Source organism: Electrona antarctica, assembly GCF_951216825.1.
Source record: "Electrona antarctica genome assembly, chromosome: 1".
NCBI classification, from domain to species: Eukaryota; Metazoa; Chordata; class Actinopteri; order Myctophiformes; family Myctophidae; genus Electrona; species Electrona antarctica.
In genome coordinates this window covers 45,118,593-45,141,756 of record NC_136806.1, presented here as the reverse complement: position 1 = coordinate 45,141,756, position 23,164 = coordinate 45,118,593, and the positions used below count along the sequence as shown (strand labels likewise).

Genomic DNA, 23,164 nt, shown 5'->3' with positions numbered 1-23,164 from the left:
ATTTAACCTAAACGCCCAATGCATTCTCAATGGCAATAGCACAAACTTTGGCATGCTACTAGTCCTACATACTTACACCTAGAAACCCCATTCAAACCTATTTAGGTTCATCTTACGGTGGACATGTTTGCCTGAAAAGAAATCTTTGAAATGTTTCATAGTTTTAGAAATATAGTGCTTTCAAATTTGAGAAATTTATAATGGGGCTCAATGGCAGCTCTATGGCACGTCAAAAAATTACTTTCACCTAGAAACTCTATTCACACATTTTATAATTCAGCTTACTGTGGAGACACATGCTGGAACTTTTTACTTTGAAATGATTTGTAGTTTCTGAGTTATTTAACCTAAACGCCCAATGCATTCTCAATGGCAATAGCACAAACTTTGGCATGCTACTAGTCCTACATACTTACACCTAGAAACCCCATTCAAACCTATTTAGGTTCATCTTACGGTGGACATGTTTGCCTGAAAATAAATCTTTGAAATGTTTCATAGTTTTAGAAATATAGTGCTTTCAAATTTGATCAATTTATAATGGGGCTCAATGGCAGCTCTATGGCACGTCAAAAAATTACTTTCACCTAGAAACTCTATTCACACATTTTATAATTCAGCTTACTGTGGAGACACATGCTGGAACTTTTTACTTTGAAATGATTTGTAGTTTCTGAGTTATTTAACCTAAACGCCCAATGCATTCTCAATGGCAATAGCACAAACTTTGGCATGCTACTAGTCCTACATACTTACACCTAGAAACCCCATTCAAACCTATTTAGGTTCATCTTACGGTGGACATGTTTGCCTGAAAATAAATCTTTGAAATGTTTCATAGTTTTAGAAATATAGTGCTTTCAAATTTGATCAATTTATAATGGGGCTCAATGGCACGTAAAAAAATCACTTTCACCTAGAAACTCCATTCACACATTTTATAATTCAGCTTACTGTGAAGACAAATGCTGGAACTTTTTACTTTGAAATGATTTGTAGTTTCTGAGTTATTTAACTTAAACGCCCAATGCATTCTCAATGGCAATAGCACAAACTTTGGCATGCTACTAGTCCTACAATGTAGGACTTTCCCTGGACCTTCTAGCCGCTAGAAGGTCCAGGGAAAGGCCTACATACTCTCCAAGAGTTGGGAAAGAACATAGCAAGAGAGTGGAGTGGTAGGCCCTTGGATTGACCAGTGGATGCAATGTACCCCACTTTGAGGTGTCACGTCTTAGGCCTAGAAAAAAAAGGAAGAAAAAAAACCTGCAGCTTACCGGTGTTGACAGTTGTGGAGCTTTCATTAGCGACGCGTCGATCTCCTCCTTTCCCCATAAATCCCAAAATAGTGTAATATAATAATATAATTCCCAAAGTGGGGTCCGGGGACCCCCAGGGGTCCTTGAGCGAGTTCCAGGGAGTACCCAGCTACATGATAGTTTGGAACCAAATGGACCCTTATGGCATGTCATGTGGACGAGTTAAATTAACATTGATTTTATATTATCAATTGGAGTCCCACAGCTTGAAATGGCCGCTAAATAGCTAAAATAGGGTCCGTCCGTAGCCTAATGAAAAGCAACAGAGATATAGACCGGCGGGCAAAGCATTGCTCATTCTCATCGCTTATAGGATTGAGGTGAAGACGAGGCGATTTCCCTCTTGGTTTACGATTGGCTTTGAGAGCTTTGAGTTTAGCACCGCTAAACTCAAAGTTCTGCTCAGACCTTTGAGATCAATTTAGAGAGAGAGAGAGAGAGAGAGAGAGAGAGAGAGAGAGAGAGAGAGAGAGAGAGAGAGAGAGAGAGAGAGAGAGAGAGAGAGAGAGAGAGAGAGAGAGAGAGAGAGAGAGAGAGAGAGAGAGAGAGAGAGAGAGAGAGAGAGAGAGAGAGAGAATGTCAACACAATTTATTTTCTGGTTAATAACTCTGCAGACACTGTGCATACCATCATGTAGAGCAAAAAAAAATAGAAGTTATTTTTGTTCAGCGACTCATTAAAACATGCTTGAGGCTATGTGATCATATCACATGTTTTGGAGCGTAGTGTGACTGTAGCATGCACAAAAATAGGCCATGCAAGCCTGCTTTACGGAGGGAAGTCAGTTAATATGATAATGGTGGAATTGGAAAAATGTATAATGTAAATACTTGAGAATTGTGTTAGAATCTACATAATAAATGTAAATCAATGTTCGGCTGGCGATGCCCTCCTTGTGGCTGCGATTTCACTAGCACTGCCCCTACCAAAGCAAAGCCAACATTGGCCCTTGTCAATTAATGAGCAGCGCAGGCTGACTGTCCTTCCAACAGAACAGGCAGTTATTTGTGAGAAAACTGCATGTAATACATGTAATATATGAGAAAACAATAGTGTGAAAGTAAACCGTATGCTCCTCTGTGGTTTTGCATACGATCTGCTGGCAGAAGTGTCAGTTTTATCACGCATCTATCTATAAATGCACCAATGAAGTCTCTATATGCACAGTACGTCTGTAATCCACGTAACTCGAGAACCGTTCGCCCCACCGACCCCGCCCAGGTTTTGGACATCTCCATATATGGAGCTGGCCTGTTCTGACATCACAATGAAAGTTCTGACATCTGCATATACTCCAGATTTGGGCATGCCTGACAAATAACTCCATATATGGGCATAAAAGGGACATAATAACTGGGTGGGGTATAGATTTCTAACCTGCATCGTTCCAAATGGTGCCCAATGGGCACCGCTCTAGTAAATGTAAAATGTGCAATACTCTTAACACTTAGCCCGCTAGCATTTATTGACAAATTAGGATCTAATTCACGGCAGCATTTTCCCAGTTGAGCTCTTATTTTGAAAAGCCACATTTCCAGACTTCCGGAAGTGAACATAAACTAGGAAGCGATACGGGTCCTCCACGCTCTATGCCATCAAAGAAATGTTGTTTTGACCAAAAATGACATCTGGGACAAGGAATAGGAGATACAGGCGATTGAAAGAAACAGATAGAATGGATTATTATGGTGCCGACGATCTAAGATGGGCGAACCAGTCTTGTGACAACAGCTAGCTACCCGATGCTAACGTAAGTAGCATTATGGCTTGAAAGCACTATAAAAGCGCAATTGACCTAGATCTACAGCAATGGCGGTATAAGTGTTAAGACATGCGAATCCTTTGAATCCTTTGACTCCTTCAAAACCGCTCGTTTGTTTTTGGATTGAGTTGTGCTTGAAATGTACTGTAATTCTGCAAACTGTTTATACTTCAATCAATCAATCAAACCCCCCGTATAATCCATATATGAAAGCAGTGACCGTCAATTTACCTTTTAGCATTGCTCCGGTTGCTATGGAGCTCCTCCATCCCCACCAGCTATGGATTTTTTCCATCCAGCTCCATTGAGCCTCCATTATAACATGATTTTCAAAGCCCTGTATCTCTAAAGCTTCGAGCCATGTCCATGGTGTGCCGTCTCGCATCCCGACGATGGTAAATAATTTGTGACTTTGTCTCGCATCATGCCGGACATGTAACCGTTTCTGACGAGAGCTAAGGGTATGACCTAATATTACTGATCACTGGGGGCAACAACAGCCTCCACCTCACTGATAACCCGGAAATGAAACAGAGGAGCGTAGAGTGAGAGTGGACGGATGGCACAGACAGGTTAGGTGTGCTTATGCTACCACCTAGCGGGCATCCAAAGAATTAATGACAGCTTGGCTAAAGGTACTTGTTTGACAGCAAGAGAAAGTCAAGTACATGGTAAATAAATTTGCTTTGTGAGCTTTGGACATGCTAATTCTGTAAAATATTCCATACTTTCGCTGGATGTTTGGCTATTATAATAAACTATAGGGTTCATGTGGTTAAAGATTTGGTGTTTCTGAGCAGCACATTTTTCAGGACACAAGAGCATAGGGAATGATCAGATCCATAGTGTTTTAAACTCAGTGTCAAATTGGGAACAGGGATCCTGCATACCTTTTTCCTCGCTGATATGACCCTGGCATCTGGGCGTATCAGCTCATCCCACACGGTTGTTTCTGCTGTGTAACTGAAGGATAACCATGATGAATAAAGGAGAAACGAAAGTTAATACACATGAATGCTATATTCACATTTATTTCAGTTGATACAGAATATTTACCATCGAGTATACAGTCTTTTAAACAATCTTGTTAACTCTGAGACTTTTCTGCCATCATCTTGTGGATTATTAATACTTTTTCTTGAGGATGATTATGTGACTCCAGTCTTTGTTCAAGGAGCCTATTAATTAGCTTCGGTTCCGTTTTATAATTAATTTACTTCATTAATTTAATAATTTCTTCTAGAGTGTGCTTTGACAGTTGGATTGAGAATGCCGTGTGTTACCTTGGCTCTATTGTGGCTCTTGTGGAATGTCTAATGTTGACAATTCACACTCATCACTAATGCTGTGTATAGAGCCACTGCGCTCTGCAGTTGAAACAAAGATGTGCAGGGCCATCAGACACCAACTGGGTTCAGATGCAGCTCAAGATCTGTGTCCCCCATCCCAATTAAACTTTTTTTCTTTATCGTTTTTAAAACATCACACCTATGTGAACTGAGCGGTGCAACTATACATTAATTGTTATAGTTACTGTACTGTATTGTGCTTTGTAGTATACTGTGCTCTGTGCTCTGTACTGTGCTCTGTACTGCTACTTTGATTATTTTTGGAAAAAATCTTTGAGAAATGACAGAGTTGCCGTGTGGTGGGGGTACCCAGAACATTGAGACTCCCAGGAACGCGTCCAAGATGCCGGCCCTGTTCTGGCGAGGCTTCCCGCGTGCGAAACGGTTGAGAAATGACAGAGCTACTGTTGCAGCATTCCATGCTCGGACAGACTACAGGGACACTTATACATACAGAGGGACACAAAAAGAACACTTAATTAGTTGAAAAGATATGACAAAACTGAAAGATTGGCATGGAAATGCTACTGTCTGTTTTGTTTCAGATGAGGGAGGGAGTGTCTCTGGGCACTGCATGTGGCATGACAGAGACAGACCAAGGTTCTTCATCAGAGAAATTCGACAAATGGGCCCATTCCACAAATGGGCATATGATATGAGGCATAAGACATAAGAGGAGACGCCAGTAAGATTGATGGCCCACATTTTGCTTCTTATTTTCCTCTCATCTCGCTAATAGAAACGGCACGTGACGTCTCTTTTAACCACTTATAAACCCCAGCATCCGTCATGTGGAGAAGCTTTAGCAGAACATAGCAGATCGACAAGCTCATGTCGATCACCCATTTTCAGTGCAAGCTTTCAACAACAGAACACAGAAAATACATTAGTATAGAGCAGTGGTTCTCAACTAGTGTGACTGGGGTCCCCACATGATTTTGGCGGGGTCACCAGATGACAATTTAAGCACTTTTAAGACCTTTTTAATACCCTAAAAAAATGTAATGGAAAAAAGACATGTACGTACTGCATCAAAAGTCAAACTATACTATAACAACTGGTACAAAAATTGGTCAAATTGTCAAATAATAAGAGGCAACATTTGTGAAAATAGCTGATCTACAAGCTCACAACATTGAACTAAATGCTGCCACAACTCCTACAATTCCAAGTTCTTGCCATGGTGTGTAGTCCCCAGTTCAAATATAATTATTGTGTGCCCGAAAAGTTGAGAAGCACTGGTATAGAGCCCTGAGGGACACTACCGGTCAACCATATAGGGTTTAAGTGGTTAAACAATCAGTAACCAGTCAGTGTCTGTTTGACCTGTATTTGTTTGTTATTTTCAGTAGTTTTATTTTATTTTAGGGAGCATGATTATTTAGCCAATTTAATTTTCAGTAGAAAGACACATTGGCAGAAACAGAACACCTGTATCCACACTTTTCTGAACAAATTAGACGGCGGAAACTCAAAACAGCTGAACTCAGAACTGCAACTGCACTATGAGTTGTAGATATGGTCCATATCGACACACAGTCCGGGACCTTGTGTTCTACAGCACGGTCATGGTAAATTTAACTTAGAGGTTCCCAAGACAAAGAGGTCACCAAAGTACATCCGGCGGTGGCCCTTCACCTCATCTGTCAGACCTATACTGTCACACCCAATGCCTCCTGGGAATTGTTAGAGGGATGACATCTCACATTGTTGCAGTCCAGACTGCCCGTCAGAGCAAGAAGAAATCTGTCAGCCTCAACCCAGCTGGAAGTAGCTGTCTGGGAAGAACGTAGAGAGAGGAGAGAACAGGAGTGGAACAGTACTGTCAGGGAGGCAAGAAGAGGAAGTTGGATGCTCAATAAACTGAGCTGGGGTCACCATCAATCTCTTGTCCAAAGGGAGGGGTTGGAGCGTTCTGCTAGAGCATGATGGATGGCGTTCAGCTGCTGAGGAGTGGAGGCTTGTATCATATTTGGCATTGTCTGGGGCAAAGCTTTACTCCACTGTTTTACTTTCAGCAGGGGCACAATGTCATGGGACAACACAAAGTCCTTTTGCAGTGTCTTATATGAAATTGACAAGAAAAGGGGTCTCCAATTTATATTAGTTCCTAGCGAATCGATCTGTGTTAAATAGAAAGAGGGAGCTTTTAAGTCATTGGCATCTGTCAGTCTCGAGAAACTTAAGACTGATTCTGGTCTGTCTGTGTGGCTTTGGGCCTCTTTCTTTTGCCTCAGTCTCTTCACCACAGACTGCTGGGCAAGCGTTTGGCAAAACTTAGGTGTCCAGGTCAATGTTCAGGGCCTTCAGGTCTCTCTTGCAGATGTCTTTGTAGTGCAATTTAGGTCTGCCTATAGGCGGTCTTCGATGAACTATACTTTTGCCTATACGTTTTACTTTGGCTATCTTCTCTTTTCTGAGAGATAGAATGGAAATGGCGCTTGATATTAATTGTTATGGGCACTGGAATGACCTAGTAAGCAAGTAGGTCAGAGATTTTAGTGTTAGCCCTAGAGCATGGGGCATCTATCCCATTTCAATGTGTTGACCCCTAGGAGATGGAATACTGAGGTGGAGCTCTCAACACCTAGACTCAGCTCCCGGTTCTTACCGCACACACCTGTATTTTGTTGCTCAAGCCATACTACTCATATATGCTGAGTTGGTGGTGCCCAGGATTGAACCCAGAACCTTGTTGTCCAAAGATGAGTGCTCTACTGACTTGAGGTACCCTGACACACATTGACTTGTAGTCTTATTTAAAGTAATAGAGGCTTTACAAAGTTTTTGACCTAGTTTTATTTATCGTTGCATTGCACATGATATCAGCAGTATTTCATGTCAATTTCACATACAGGTATGTGGAATACAGTGACCAAAAACACCAGAAGGAGTGGAAAGGAATTTAGGTGTCTACTCTATATAGGCAATAACATTACATAATGATGATGTTATTGTTTTGGAATCTCCATTTCTTGTTGACCTGTTATACCTCAGAATGCATAGGAGTAGTTCAACCCCCCAAAAATCACATTTTCTATCACACCCCATGAAGCCTTGAATTCATTCACTTCAGAATTCATTTTCGTTTATGTCGGATTCCTATAAACCAATAATTTGATGCACCAAAAATCCAGACAGGCAGGCTGCCTCACCTCAGCCATGTGAGAACGTGAGCTGGTTGTTGTCCTGCAAAAGTGAGCATCTATGTCCAGTGGGGAATGGGTATTGAGGAGATGGGCTCTATTGAAAACAGTGAAGGGCAGTGGGACCTCCCCTGGAAGGGGGAATTATCACACTGTACCATACGAAAACAGTGTGTGTTGTTAACCCATTATATTAAGACCTGAGGCGATTCTACAAAATGTCTTCTTAATCAGAACAGTGTTCTGAAAAAGTTATGTTGCTATATCAGTAGTTCTCCTCATCTCAAAATATTTTGTTTGTTCCAGGGACCGCCAGAAGCAAAGATTTGACTTAAAGATGTTTGCACACTAGATTTGCAGCTAGCCTGTACCCATCAAATAAGTTTAAAAAGGATGGCGGATCTTAGGTTCTGGCAAACACAAATTCTCTTTGAGAAACAAAACAAACACTTTTTCAATAATCAAATTTAAACACTTACTTGCTGGACTGTCCGATATTTTCTATATAGTGGATGTGTCTGGCTAGCTCGCCTCTCGGTTCTGGGTTTGATCACGGGCACTGCCAACTCAGCAGATGAGGAGCATGGCTAAGACATGTAAGGCTGATAGTAGTTGTGATGCCCCACCTCAGCAATCCATCTCCCAAGGGTCTAGCTAGCGCATTGTAAAAGGCATAGGTGGCCTCAAATTGGCTGATGCCGGCAATAAGCCACTTCTAACCTATTTACCTGGTGTTTTCATGCATCCTACAGTAAATCATGTGTGCTTTATAGGGAGCATTTTATTCACGTTATCTTAGTGCTACATTATTAAGTGACAAGGGCATTGCAAATATAGCTGCTTAGCTTGTCACAAAAACATCCAAGTGTCAAGTGGAGAAAAAAAATAACATCTCTTCCCCAAACTGTCCTGTGTGTGCCCCAGTGTATACCCTTGACTCCAAAATGGTCTCAGTCTAACTATTAACAGTCACTCAGAGCAATCCTGCAACAGTCAACACTGAATACTATTTGGGGAAGTGCATAATGTATACCAGTTCAGTGGCCTTGTGGTCATGGTGTCTGCCCTGAGATTGGAAGGTCAGCAGGGGTCCAATCCCTGGCCGAGTTAGACCAAATAATATAAATGGTACCCTATGCCTCCCTGCACTCGGAATCAGCAGTTGGACTGGGGTAGGTCCCCGGGACATACCAGCATCATGTCCAAGGGGTATACGCGTACATCAAGCTGCTTCGTGTTGAGGAAACAGGAGATGGGTTCCTGACCTATGGGTCACATAGCGTCGAAAACGTTGGTTCCCAAGGCTACTTATTTATAGTGTGCAGTATACTGTATTTATTTATAGTCTGTATTGTGTATATAGATGGATGAATGGATGGATGGAGAAAGAGAGAGTGTGTGTGCGCTCACATAAAAATAGACCTAGGTGGTGCAAAACGAAGGTTTGCACGAATATTGGCGAATAAAGTGCGGTGTTGACCTGTGATAGCAAATAGCATGATAAAATACTGTACTGTGATAATACAAGTTTTGCATGCATATCGCAGAGGACCCGAGGGAGGAAAGTTCCCGACGTGAAGTCACGCCGGGAACTCTGCAGAGGGCCTTGCATTCCGCAGTGGGCCTTTTGCCACTTTGTTGGTTTGGCTCTCCCAATATTGCATTACTTTCTCAGTTGAAAGATGTTGATTTTGTCATGCAACAAGGTATCGAGGGTTTATGGCTTGTTCCATCTTGCTTGAGTAACAGCTGACAGTCCAATCACAGGCAAGTAGAATTTAAACCCCACCTACTGCAGCCTCATTCTCTGAAAAGGGCTGAAATATTTCACTGTTGGGAATCTGTGCCCAAGAGTAGTGATATTATGGAAAAGGATTTGTAGCTGTTACTTTCATGGCGCAGTCCGGCACTGTGGAAAAAGGGTAAATATGTTATGTAAAATGGCCTTTATTGTCACCTTGGCAGCTCTGATGGGCACTCCGGCACCACTTCAGACAGAAGCTACAGAGGTCTCAAATATCCGTGTGTGTGTGTGTGTGTGTGTGTGTGTGTGTGTGTGTGTGTGTGTGTGTGTGTGTGTGTGTGTGTGTGTGTGTGTGTGTGTGTGTGTGTGTGTGTGTGTGTGTGTGTGTGTGTGTGTGTGTGTGTGTGTGTGTGTGTGTGTGTGTGTGTGTGTGTGTGTGTGTGTGTGTGTGTGTTGTAGTATTGTCTTTTATGGACATTCATCACTATTCCCTACACGGCATATACCAAATTTAAATATTCCACTTTGGAGCATGACTTAAAAGTCAGTGCGGCTCTTTGTGTATACTGCAGGTTTGAGTTTATTGCCGAGCACAGACCACATTTGGACCTCATGGATCTGGTAGCCTAGTGATGGCAATAATAACAACAGAATCTTGACTCCACGGAAAGCAGAAGAGGTTCTCTAAGACTGTGTGTTAATAATCAAGCAATAATGAAGGATTACTGATCGTTTCCACACAGGAATCCATGTTACACAATGCAATGATGAATGTATTGCTGCGCAAGTGGCAAAACAAAACTACTGTCTGTTCTTATTTTTAGGTCCTGATTAATTTGCGGCTGCAGGTTTTTTTTGTGTGCCTTGCATTAATTAATGCAAAATAAGCAAGGCTATTGAATTTATGAATAACATGATCACAAAGAGAGGAATGATTGTGCTTCCTAGCCCAGGGCTGATATTCAATCATACCAAGAAATATAGTTGTCTGGATCTGACAATTATTCTGCTTGCTTTCTTACTAAACTTATGTAAGCCTGCTAAATATGAATATGTTTCATTAATTATGCAAGTCCGACCCACTCTGCATCTGCTGAAATCACAGCATGGAGTTGCCCAATGTAGGGTATTTACACCTTTTTGCATATAATGTTCTACTACTTTCAAAAAACAATGTCACATTAACCCATTAAAAACAGGAAAGCATCTGTGTAACAACTTTAACCATTATTTTATACTTTGGACATTTAAAAAAAAAACTAGCAGATATACAAGCTCATGAGCTTGTAGATTTGCTATTTTTGAAAAATCTTGAACATTTGTGCAAATCTTTGAATTGCTTCTGGGGGTCCCTGCCTGGGACGAAATTATGTTTCCGCGGCCAAATACATAGAATTTTGGGGAGCCTTTGACGTGAAAATGTTTGAGCACCACTGATATGTATCAACATGAGTTTCTCAGAAAACAGTTTAGAAGAACATTTAGAAGACATCTGGAGAATCAGCCTCAGGTCTTAAAGGGGTTAATAATATGGACATAATTCAGCTGCCTGACCACTTTCTGGTCGTAAGGTTGTCCCTTTCAATTTGGATCACACTTGCTGTTGTGACAGTCAAAGAAAAGATAAGCATTGAACAGTCTAGTTGTTTATTTGTTTACTTCGTGGACTGAGGGCTATGTAGCCTACTGAGAAGCAAAATATATCCTTTTTGTAACAATTTTATATCAATTTTATAATAAACTATTTCTGATATTCGATTATAATATCATAACCAAGTGTCCTGTTCTTCCAGAAATAACAAATAAGGTAAATGAATAATGATTCTAGAAAGTGACACTGCTGGCGTCTACCTGGAAATACATAATTCACAGATAGATTGAACCAATATTATATTATAGAATGTGAATACAAGCGTCAATATTATATTTGTATCTTGGCGTTCAGGCTCTGCTTCATTTTCTCCCTGCTCAGCACAATTAGACAACCATCATTAACCATTAAGAACAGGGAGATATAGAGAGATATACATGAATAGACGGTATGCATGTCACATCATCATCATTCCTGGAAGTTATGCGGGAATGCCTATTGACCGATTCCGTAACGGGTCTCATGGTCGCAGCCTACGTATTTCCTGTAGGCGGAGACGACACATCTGCGGTTTCCCCGCACCAAGCTTCTACTACAGTGAATGGAAAAGTGACTGATGTTAGTCTGCCTCAAACGTTACTCTTTTACCTGCTTTTTACTAACACTAACATTACAAAGATGCCCAGAACATCGGGATGAACCTGTGTAGTTTATGGCTGCTCCAACAGTAGTGGCAACATTAAAAAAAAAAAACGGAATGTCAAATGATGTACCGCGGTGGCTGAGACCAGAGCCATTGAGTAATGGTTGAGACAAAGCAGTGAAAGGTCCTGAAAGATACATAACGTCAGTCTTACCCAATACCCAATCTTTCTGTTTTAGGAACACAAGGCTGCTGTACTTTATACCTCATACTTTAATGCTTAGTATGAGGTATAAAGTACAGCAGCCTTGTGTTCAACTTTTCCATTCACTGTAGTAGAAGCTTGGTGCGGGGAAACCGCAGATGTGTCGTCTCCGCCTACAGGAAATATGTAGGCTGCGACCATGAGACCTGTTACGGAATCGGTCAATACTGAGTGGCAAAACACTACTTTCTGGCCCTATTAGCCCTAACCCATACATTCCAAACAGAAAAGTCCTATCTGATTGCATTAAACTCACTTTGCCACTGACTTTATGCATTTGCATACCCCTCTATAACAACCCCCGATAGTTTTAGAATTATTCCAGGCTTTCCTCCGATGTGGAAAATCTGGTGATGCGAGGTTAGGGTCAAATAGTGCTGGCATCGTGTCTTTGGGGCTGTTTGGAGTTGGCATAGCCATTTTCATGAATGTGCCAATCATCTGGTCTGAGAAAAGGGGGACGGACACTTCTTGGCATGCAAATCTGTATTGGCAAAAACAGTCCGTCTCTTTCATTTCTGTTTTCGAAATCAGAGGGGTCAACTAGTGCTGGCATTGTGTATTTGGGTCTGTAAGGAGTTGGCATAGCCATTTTCATGAATTCACCTGGTCTGAGCACATCCACACAACAACGCCGGCTCGCCTGCGCGCCATACATGTTACTTGAACGTCAGTAGACTACTCAGGAAAGATGCAAGTCAGAAACAATGCAAGTGGGGAACGCATGCCCCACCCAGTTATGCAATACCTGCCATACCTGTAGTCAGAGTACCCGTTGTACCCGTCTCTGTGTCCCTATTATGCCCATATATAGAGATCTCAGTGTCTGTCTATCTGCCCAACCCACGTCCCGTTAATGCCCATACAGTATATGCAGATCCATGATGTCATCACTACATGCCCATACTGTATATGCAGATCCCTGATGTCATCACTACATGCCCATACTGTATATAGCATGCTCATATATTGGTCAAATCAGCAGTTCTGGATCGCTATACATTATATGCCTATGGGCATATTACTGGTTAACCTGACTCCACCAGATGGAAGACGCATTGCTTCACATTTAGTTTGACAACGAGCTTCCATCTGGAATCACTGTAGCCCAATCGCTGAAGAAGGCCGTTCCTTTTTACGGGCAGGATGATCTTGCCCGTAGCTGCCACTCATTGGTCCGAACCGGCCCCTGAGTGAGCCCAGATGGAGCTGTGTTGTGAACTTGTGAATCAATACCGCCCCATCTGCCGGAGTCAGGTTACATACTGGTCACATCCGACTGACTTCATGCCGGGCACTGCACTCCCTCGGGTCCTCTGCGATATGCACGTCAAGTTTGAAGTCGATCAGTCAGGCAGTTCTCGAGATGCACCAAAGACAATGTAACAAAGAGGCCCTTTGTTACCTATCCTTTGTATAATACTGTAACCTGAACCTAAGTGATTGATTGGAGTATGGATTGGCAGAGCATTGGCTGGCACTTTAGTAACTGCACAGCATAATTTGCACAGTTATTGATTTTAAATATTTGTTCAATATATTTTAACTGAACATTTGAGTTTGTGATTTCCCATATTGTAGAATTGGCCTCTCAGCCCTGATGAATTCCACCTGTGGAAAGATACAAACATGCTTGGTGAATCATGATGGGCAAGTGCAATACATCTTTAAGTGTAACGCCCGGGATTCGAACCTGGGTCTCCCTCGTAAAAAAGCTAACATCTGAACCTCTAGCCTAAATGGGAAGTTGGCCAGGGGAGATATTAGGTTTTTTGGTCATCAGGCAGAGGCTCCTGGCCATTACTGCTTCACCGCACCCCCCTTTTGACCCCCATTGGGTCACCGCAACAATGTAACGCCGGGAATCGAACCCAGCCTACCAGGTCTCCCGCCTGGTAAGCCAACATCTTAAATGCTAGCCTAAAAGGGGTATTCCCCTGTAGGCTAGTGGCTAATATATGGCTTTTCAGTTTTCACAGACCCAAGGTTTGATTCCTGGGCGTTTACTTACATAAGTGCAATAAATGTACATTTAAGAAATATTAAGCCCAAACCACACCAAAGGGTCGGGTTGGGACCAAACGGTTTTTAAGGTAAACCACACCAATGCAACTCATTGCAACTCAATGAGTTGCATTGGTGTGGTTTACCTTAAAAAACGTTTAGTCCCAACCCGACCCTTTGGTGTGGTTTGGGCTTTAGATGTAAGATGGGCCAATATAGAGTGCAATATAGAGAAGTGCAATATAATGTGAAGTTTGATTGAATAATTAACATTTCTGTTCTGCGTCTTCCAGTGCCATTGGGCTGTAGTCAGGATGGCAGGGGGATATGTATTTGGAATCGCTAAGGATTTGTTTTATGTTGTAGTAGTTGTGTGGTAGTGTGGGGAACCATTACTTACATGGATATTTTTAATTTCATGCAAGTTAAAGTATGTATTTATGTATTTGTTGTATTTTCTAATTACCTCCAGGCGAGTATAAAAAGCTGCCAGTTATCAGACTCGGCTGGTGTTAGGGCACGGTGAGAGAGCTGGATATCACCATGCCTGTTGGAGCGCCCGTCTGTTAGTCCCTTTTGCCATCTTTTGACATATTTGTATTTTTCTGTGGTTATTAAATGGTTGCAAACTTGCACCTTAGTCTGTACCAGAACCTCTGTAATGATTCCAGATGCTAATTGGGCCATTCTCACACAGAGTTTTTGTGAATTTACATAAGGATCAATAAGGATTTGCTTGGACCTCTAAAGTAGGTGTTCTCAAATTCAATCAGGTCAGTCCGTGCAAGTTCATGAAAAGCACCATGAACAAAAGCAACCATTAACATTTGACTATAGCATGTGTGCTCGCTGCTCAGCCTCTTCTGTCATTATGAGTAATTGGCCAATATTGTTTTTATTGCAAGCATACCGGTTTTGTGGGTTTCGTGGTAGCAGCATTGTGTATTATTTACACACACTTACACAGCCTTCCAAAATGTTGCCCAAAATCTGTCACTTTTATCTGTTTTACATGCATTTATAAATCAGATGCTTTGGAGGATGCTTTTGTGCGACCATCAACATGAGTAATGCTGATGCTTCTCTTCTCTTCTGCAGTAGAGTGGGCCAGAAAGGGAGTCCAATCAATTCAGTCTAACGCCATCCCAGCCCTTCGCCAACGACCACAACGAGAGACAGCTGCCTTCTCTCTTTCAAGGGTGATGATGTCCGTGAGGATGTCACAGAACAGCAGCACATGCTTCCTGTTTGAGGACCCCTTCTGCAAAAGGTGAGGATGCCAAAACAAAGTGACATATTTTTAAATTTCTGAAGCACATACCTTGATCAGATAATAAATCAGTGACAGTAACAGACCAGACGTGGAGAGATCAATCAATAGGAAGTCATTGGTCCAAAGAAATAGGGTTCCATGGAATGCTGCATGCATGGTAGCCTAGTGCCTACCTATTGAAAGAACATGTTTACTACACACACACACACACACACACACACACACACACACACCTTCCAGACAATGGTAAACCAGCTCTACCTGGACATCAGGGCCAGCTCGTTCCACTGTGCGTTCTACTGTAATGAGTCCACCCAGGCTTATAAGTGGGCATGTTTGCAATGAGTCAGGCCCTAGTGCCTAGTCAACATGCACCAAGATAGTTTGCATTCACAGCTGGCACCCAGGTCCATGTAGGAAACCACAGGCATGTTGCAATGGATTAAACTGTAGAAAGCCCATCACTTGGGCAAGAAGTGAAAATGCTGTTCATTATACATACAAGCCAGTACTGTGGACAGAGAATAATGGAGCACCCTGAATCTCCACTGAAATAAGTGTTCTCTATATGCGTACACATTTAACATGAGCAATGCTTGCCTTTCTTTTATATGTAGAGTGGCAGTACACATACTTTATAGTCTGTCCATTATTGTACTACATGTATGTCTTGCACAATCCCTTGCACTAGGCGAGTTCCTCTCACACAATGTTTCTGCTTCACTGTCACATAGAAGACACATTCCTCTACATTTATTGAAATGGTGTTCTGATTCTGAAGAATGAATGGGCACACATATTGATAAGAGGGTTGAATGTCACAGTAATTGCAGTCTCATTTGAAATTCAATCATTGCACTTGTCAGTAACGATGACTGCTCCACCTCTAGAGTCTATTTCTCAGGTGTCAAATGGGATCCCTGTTGCTTCAAGGAGAATTTGTTGACAATGAAACTAATGACTTTGGATGGCTTTCAAAATTAAAATGCCAAGGGCTTTTATTGATGATGCACCACAGTCAAAAGTCTTTCAAGAATCACGACACATCCTTTACTGTTCCCTCTAACAAGTCTTTAAATAATCTATGGAGGGATGCAAGCTGTGTTTTTTGGGAGGTTTCCTGAAAATGCAATTCCAGCTGATTTTGTAATGCGTTTTATGTTCATGTAGGTTACAATTTACAAATGAATGTGGTTGCATTATTGGTAAAATGTTTTTAATAAAAATTATAATAAAAAATAAATCTACATATACTGTAGAGTGTAGAACACGAAAATGATGAGTGGACCATGTCAAGTATTAAACACAACCCTGGACATTTTTGCCGAAATGTATATTTTCTTCTCATAATCATTAGTTAAAGATGCAATCCAGGACAATAAAACATATTTTTTTACCAATCTGTATGTTATGTTAATACTATACAATATACACTACAGTACCTACAGTAACACATCTGCAATACAAACTACTGCAAAAATAAACTTTTTAGAGAAAATATTTCATAAATGAATACTGAAACCAGATATAATCATTAAGGAAAGTTTATGCATGTACTCTGTGTACAATGTAAATTCATTTCCATTCTTCCAGCCATTCAGTTGCAAAACAAAAATGTATAATTTGGGGACCCCCCAAAATAATTTGACGACCCCCCGAGGGGTCGCGACCCACGGGTTGAGAACCCCTGCTCTAGATAGGATACCAAATGTCAAATTATTATCATGGTTAGTTTTTTCTTATTTCATGTTTCAGTAGTATAATGGTTTCCCTGGAAACCAGAAATCTGCCAGAGCCAAAAATAAATGAATAATAATCTCGCAAAGCCAACTAGCAGCATGATGGTTACCTCCTCTCTTTCAGATGAGCTTTCACAAACCCCCCCACCTCCCCTCCACAGCCTTGGCTCCTTCTGTCGTGCTGCTGCGGTGGCACTGCCCCCATCCAGCATACTGGGATTGGCAGCTGTCGATTCTCACATGATTGAAGAGGGGGGCGTAGCCCCGGAAAGAACCGTTGGGTATGTGCCGAGGATGAAGTCTCCACACCGGTCATTGCTGAATCAGAGGTGAGCAAGGACTTTCAACAGGTTAATACAGCAAAGCATGCAGGGCCAAATGGGGGTCCAGGGTGGGCATTTAGAGCATCTGCTACATAGCTACTTACCCCAGACAATCAGTTTTACTGTTTTTTTTTTGTTCATTAGCCTACTGGAGCAACAATGTTGGAGAACCAAAACCAAATATTTTTACTACCAGTAAAGACGCCTAAGGTCACGTGCACGCATGCGCCTTTTTGACGGCAGACTGCTGGGCGAGCGCTGGCACTTTGGTATGGGGGGTCAGATTAACATAGAATGAATTCTGTACTGGCCATATAAGGAGCATGTCTTGAGTGTACAGGGTTTGATGAGGTCAGATCAACATATGGAATGTTAGAACAGGTCAACTCCATATATGGAGATCTGTCATCACTCTGACAGCAGACTGAGTGAGTCAGAGTGATGGGGAAAGTGGGTTAGGTGACGGGGTAAAGTGGGTTTGGTGATGGGGAAAGTCACCTTGATTACAAATATTGAGAAAGAAAAAAGTAACAATGTAACAAGATCACTATAGTTGCACAAGAAGGACAGACACACAGACAGGGACAAAACATAATCTATGCCTGGCTGAAATCAAATCATCTTAAAAAACAAAGGGGTGCTTGTTTTCAGTTCTTTTGAATCTACACTAGCCTGGTTACTTTAACTTCACTTTGAACTGGAGCAAATCCTTCTGCCGCCAGCATCTTTCAAAATAAAAGCACTAGAGTGCCGGCAGATTTTACTCTGAAAAATCCCCCCCTTCCGTCCCCCCGTCCCTCCTCCCCCCAAAACCGGGAGGCATAATCTTCCGTTCCTACCTCACGCTGGACACGCTAAAGTCTCTCTAGAAGCGTTTATATTCCAATTTCCAAACGAGATGCATGCTGAAGTCAGAAATGAAGGCGGAACATTTAATTGTCCTTTTGGTCAAAACCATGGAGAGCTCCCTAGATTAGGAGTTACGAGCCATTCTTTTGGAACCGTAAACAAGAAAGTGAACGGCAGCGCACATGCACGAAACACAAGGACTTTAATTGATTTTTTAATATCAATTAAAAAGCCCTAAATACACGTCCAAGGCCTCCTGCGGTTTGATTAGAAAGGACGTCTATACACATCCTTAGCAAAAACACATCTCTGGGCTCTCTGAAAGTTGGAAGTGAGGGAATTCTTTATAGTATTCAACTCTTGTGGATTTAGCAGTTTTATTAAAAGGATTGCCAAAACTCTGACGCGCACAAATCTGTCTGTCTCCGTCTGTCTGTCTGTCTGTCTGTCTGTCGGTCGGTCGGTCGGTTACTTACTGTATCATCATCCACAAGCCCCATGTATGCACACATACTCATGTGTTGAACTACACATTTCGGACAGTGCTACCGCATGTGATTGGCTTACATAAACTGGCTTTTCATAATTCTTGCTATGGTCAAATAATATTGTATTATATTAATAATAAATTATTACTTTCAGGTGACAAATTGTGGTGGATGGTTTCCCAGGTCTAAATTGTCCCCTGGTGAAATGGCTAGATGACAGTCATTAATGAGTGTCTCACACAATAAGATACTCTGTGTTAATGTATGCATTTCTGTATGTTCCGTTTATTACAGAGCTGGAGACATGGTGAGACCCTGTTATTGAACTAATACTCTAACGACTGCTATTGGAATACAGAGCTTAATCTTTTTTTATATATATACATTTTCTTTACTGAGAAATCTCTTTTTTGGAAAAAAAACAACAACATCTTCATCCCTAAACCCTTCCCTACTCTTATATTATTTGAAACCCTTGTACCCACTGTGCCAGGGCAGAATGATAACTTTACAGTTATTTACTATTGTTCCATTTCTCCAACATGGCTGCTCATCTAACTATAGATATTGGTAGCATGCTTCAAACATTGCTTTATTCCATGCATCATTAAAGCTCAAGATATCTATATGCAAATGTAATTATGCTCTATATTCCCATTCATTGAGATGAAACTCAATCTTCTGGGTAGTTCTGCAGTGACTTCTCTGTAATCTCACCTTTGACGGTTTCCAGCACAATGACCACCAAGGACACCAAAATGAATAGAGACAATGAGGCTGCATGTTTCCTCAATAGATACCACGAGACATATACACAGCATGTGTCGGTGTCCGTCATTTATCCTCTTTTAGGGTTTATTTATCAGCAGGACACATTCTCCTGTTGTTTAGCAAACTTTAGACACATCTCTTGTCCTTGATGGCATAGTGGTTAAGTGCTTGGCTCTAGCACAGTAATACCCTTGATGACGTAAGAATGAATCCCACCAGAGCATTCTCTCCTGCATTGTCTCGCTTTTTTTTGTCTGTCTCAATACAAAAGGAATGGGCTGCCTATGAAAATCACAATAGTGCATTCATAGTTCATACATTGTACCATGCAAATAGTGAACTCTCTGTAGATTAGTTTCATTCATTTTCTACGGTCAGCTCTTCCCCCCTCCTTTCTCTCACTCACATGCACTTATCACCTTGCCAACCACCTTCCTCAGAGACGTGTATGTTTGACGGCCGATCAGACAAATAGGAAATCGTTGTCATGGGATTCGGTGATTGATGCCTCCGGATTTGAGTCGGTGCCCCAGAGATCTTCGTGTCAGGGTTGAGCGTGGCATTTATCACCCAAATCCAACAGACTGCTTGGCTTACGGTACGTCTCCTTGAGATGTACAGTATACAAATGTGTGAAGTAATGTTTATATGTACTGTAGAGACATCTTGTATCCACTTAACTGATCTTTTTCTTTTTTTTTATGCAATTGTGAACAATAGCCAAGTAAGATAAGATACATATCCATTGGCCAATCAAACGGTTCACTGCAGCTCAACAGTCAGTGTGAGGGGGTGGTCAGGAGATGTCTATGATCATGTCCTGGTATGGGGTGGAGGGAGCATGTCCTGGGAGGTCCCTAGGGCAGTGCATTTTGTACAGGACTGTAGGGCGGAAATGTGTCTTCTGTGGCTAAGGCTTGCGATGGAGAGTGGTGTACTGGCAGTGTAGTCATAGCACATCATAGTACATATGTATATCATATGTATAGCATAGTATAGTATATATGTATAGTTAATATGTATAGTGTCATTATATGTTCTTGTTACGTTCTTAGCTTACGCATGTTTTTTGATAAATGCATTTTATATATGTGATGTATTCCCATACTTTTTGTTCTTGCCTAATGTAAATCGCTCTGGATTAAGAGCGTCTGCTAAATGCCTAAATTGTAAATTGTAAACTCCAATTATTTTGAGGGCCTTCCTCTGAATATTGTCCAGCAGACCAAGATGTGTTGGTGGGGAGGCGTACTCCATGACACTGCAGACCTGTAGCTTGTAGACTGTTACTCGGCTCTTGGTGAGTTTACTGGCCACTATCCTCATGACTCTTGGGCCAGTGTATCTGAGATCTCTATTTTTCTATAGAAGTCAAACTAGACAAATGAGCTCTTCGGAGTACAGGTTTCCACCAGGTAGTAGAAGTCAATCTCAGCCAATTAGGATGCAATATGTGAATTTTGAAGTTTCACGGCAATCGGACCCTGCGTTCATGATTGAGGCATTTTGTTAAAAACGGACGACTCCTGCAAACTTTGTGGCTGATGTGAAAAATCTGAGTCAGAGGTTCTGGCTTCACATTGAATGGTGCTGAAGATTAGTTGTCCATGGACGAATGGACTGATGGACAGACAGGGGGCAAAACATAGTCTCGGCCACGCCTTCGGCCTGACGGAGACAATGAGTGACTCTTCAGAAGTGCAGACTTTAGTTTTCTGATTGAGTGGTGTGGGGGGATTAAATGCATCACTATTTTGAATCGCAGATAGACGTAATATGGGCTACATGATGGCATTTCCAAGAACGTGCCTTCATTAAAAAACACTAATATTCTTGTGTTTGGCTATTAACTGTCACTAATAGTCTGTGTAGCCACACAGGATCACTTGAGCTGATTACCTGAGTGCCTTTCCAAACATGACTCATGGGCCAGATGCCATTACTGGCACAACACTAAAATGTATACTGAAGGATCAGTCCTTGCTAATTCATTTAACCTTGTTTAGTTTTTTCCTCACAAAGCAACGATGATGGGGGATTATACAACTGCTAGCCATGCATGTGTGGTATTTGTGTTATTTTCATGAAGGGAAGCTAGAGACTTCCAGTGTAATCATACATTCTCTACTGGGCTCACAGAAGAAGCCTTTAACCACATGAACCCTAGCGTCCCTATTCTGGGAAAGTCTAATAGCTGAACATTCAGTGAAAACAGACGAACATTCAACAAAAATAGGAGCTCTACATCCGTACGCTTTTACAAGCTCACAACGCTTGCAGATTGGCAATTGTCGACGAAGAGACTTGGCATAGGGGGGGAAAGTAGGAGACCAAGTATAGATCCCTGGGGGGGTCGCAGTCAACTAACTATAGGGTATAAGTCAGGGGTGCCCACACTTTTTTGACTTGAGAGCTACAGTACTTTCAAAATGACCAGCTCAACAAGATCTACAGTATACACAAAACAATGCAAAGAATGTACCTGAGGGGGCTTTGGAATAATGGCGTTGGCATTGCATATAAGACAAACACACTTGGAATGGGAAATAGAGGGGAGGAATGGAATTGGAATTTTCCCTATAAAACTTTGTAATGCTACTGACATTTATTGACAAGTATTTCATTGTGGGTTTGAGTTGAGAGGCCCTTTTTGATATCAATCAATCAAGTCACCTGAATTCAAGTGGCAGATGCCTTTTTTATATATATTTTTAGGGACATGTCATGTCATGTGGTCTACCTGCACAGCCTTTGTGATCTACTGGTAGATCGCGATCTACATTATGAGCAGAGTGCTCGTTGCATAACTGTAAACTCTTCCTCCTTGTACTCTTCCCTATCCCTTCCTCTCTCCATCTACCTCCTTCTCTCTGTCCCTCTCTCACTCTTACTCTCCTGATACCGACATACACACACACAGATGGTCTTTGGCTAAGCATGTGAACAGAGGAACTTCATCATCCCACTGCACACTGTCTGCCCCAAAACACCAGAGCTCTGCCTACATCCTTGAATTAAGCCTCTGGAAAGTGGAAAAATATAGAGGTCTTCCGCAGATACCTCATACCATAGCCTCCTTAAGGTATTCCTGCTTGGGTTTATGAAAACTGAGAAAAGCAACAGTGCCCCCATCTGGCAAAGCCATCATACCATCATGCATCAGTTTTGATGGGCACAGAGGGGTGATTTGTTTTATTTATTTATTTATTTCGCTGGCGTTGAATTAGGAAGTAAAGTGGCAGGGGATGCTTGAGGTGATTTGTTAAGGTTTTTTTAGACAGAGAGGTTGACAGTGTTGCAGGGTTTGCACAACGTTCAGGGTTCCTTTTCTGGCTAACAAGGTGCATTATGGTGGGGTGGGTGGCACTCAGGGAATAGAGCAATCCCCAAGGTAAGAGGTGAATGCTGACACGCTGAAAATTTAATCGGGCAGGAAGTACCTGTGTCTAGTGTCTGGCACACGCACAGCCCTGGAATTAGTAACTTGCATTTCTTATTGCATCCACCTGTCATATATTTTAGGCTGACATAGATATTGGCACCACTAGATTCCCTGCAACTTTGTGAAAGCATATAATATGAATTCTCCATGGCATTTATAATAATAATAATAAACTTTATTTATAAAGCATTTTCAAAACAGAGTTACAAAGTGCTTTCCATTGGAATATAAAAATGCAGTACACCAGCTTAGAGGCACTTGGTGGAATAAGAACAACAACAATAAAAGCATTACTGCAGTACACAGAATCAATATAATAAAATAACACCACATAATAAAACAAATAAAAATAAATCTAGGGGAAAGCCTGTGTGAACAGGTTGGTTTTTACCCAACGAACGGGTATACGCGTGGGGTTGTACGGCTTTAGCATGGCTGAGATTTAGGCATATCTC

General features: G+C 41.7%; 1 protein-coding gene across 1 annotated transcript in view; it reads left to right on the top strand.

Moving 5' to 3' along the window:
• fgfrl1a (fibroblast growth factor receptor like 1a) overlaps positions 1 to 23,164 on the top strand; it is a 209,562-nt gene that overhangs the window by 64,440 nt on the left and 121,958 nt on the right. Inside the window, exons 2-3 of the mRNA XM_079499303.1 lie at positions 14,923 to 15,094; positions 16,961 to 17,165. The gene's annotated coding sequence lies outside the window, so the exon portion shown is untranslated. The remainder of the gene's footprint in view (positions 1 to 14,922; positions 15,095 to 16,960; positions 17,166 to 23,164) is intronic.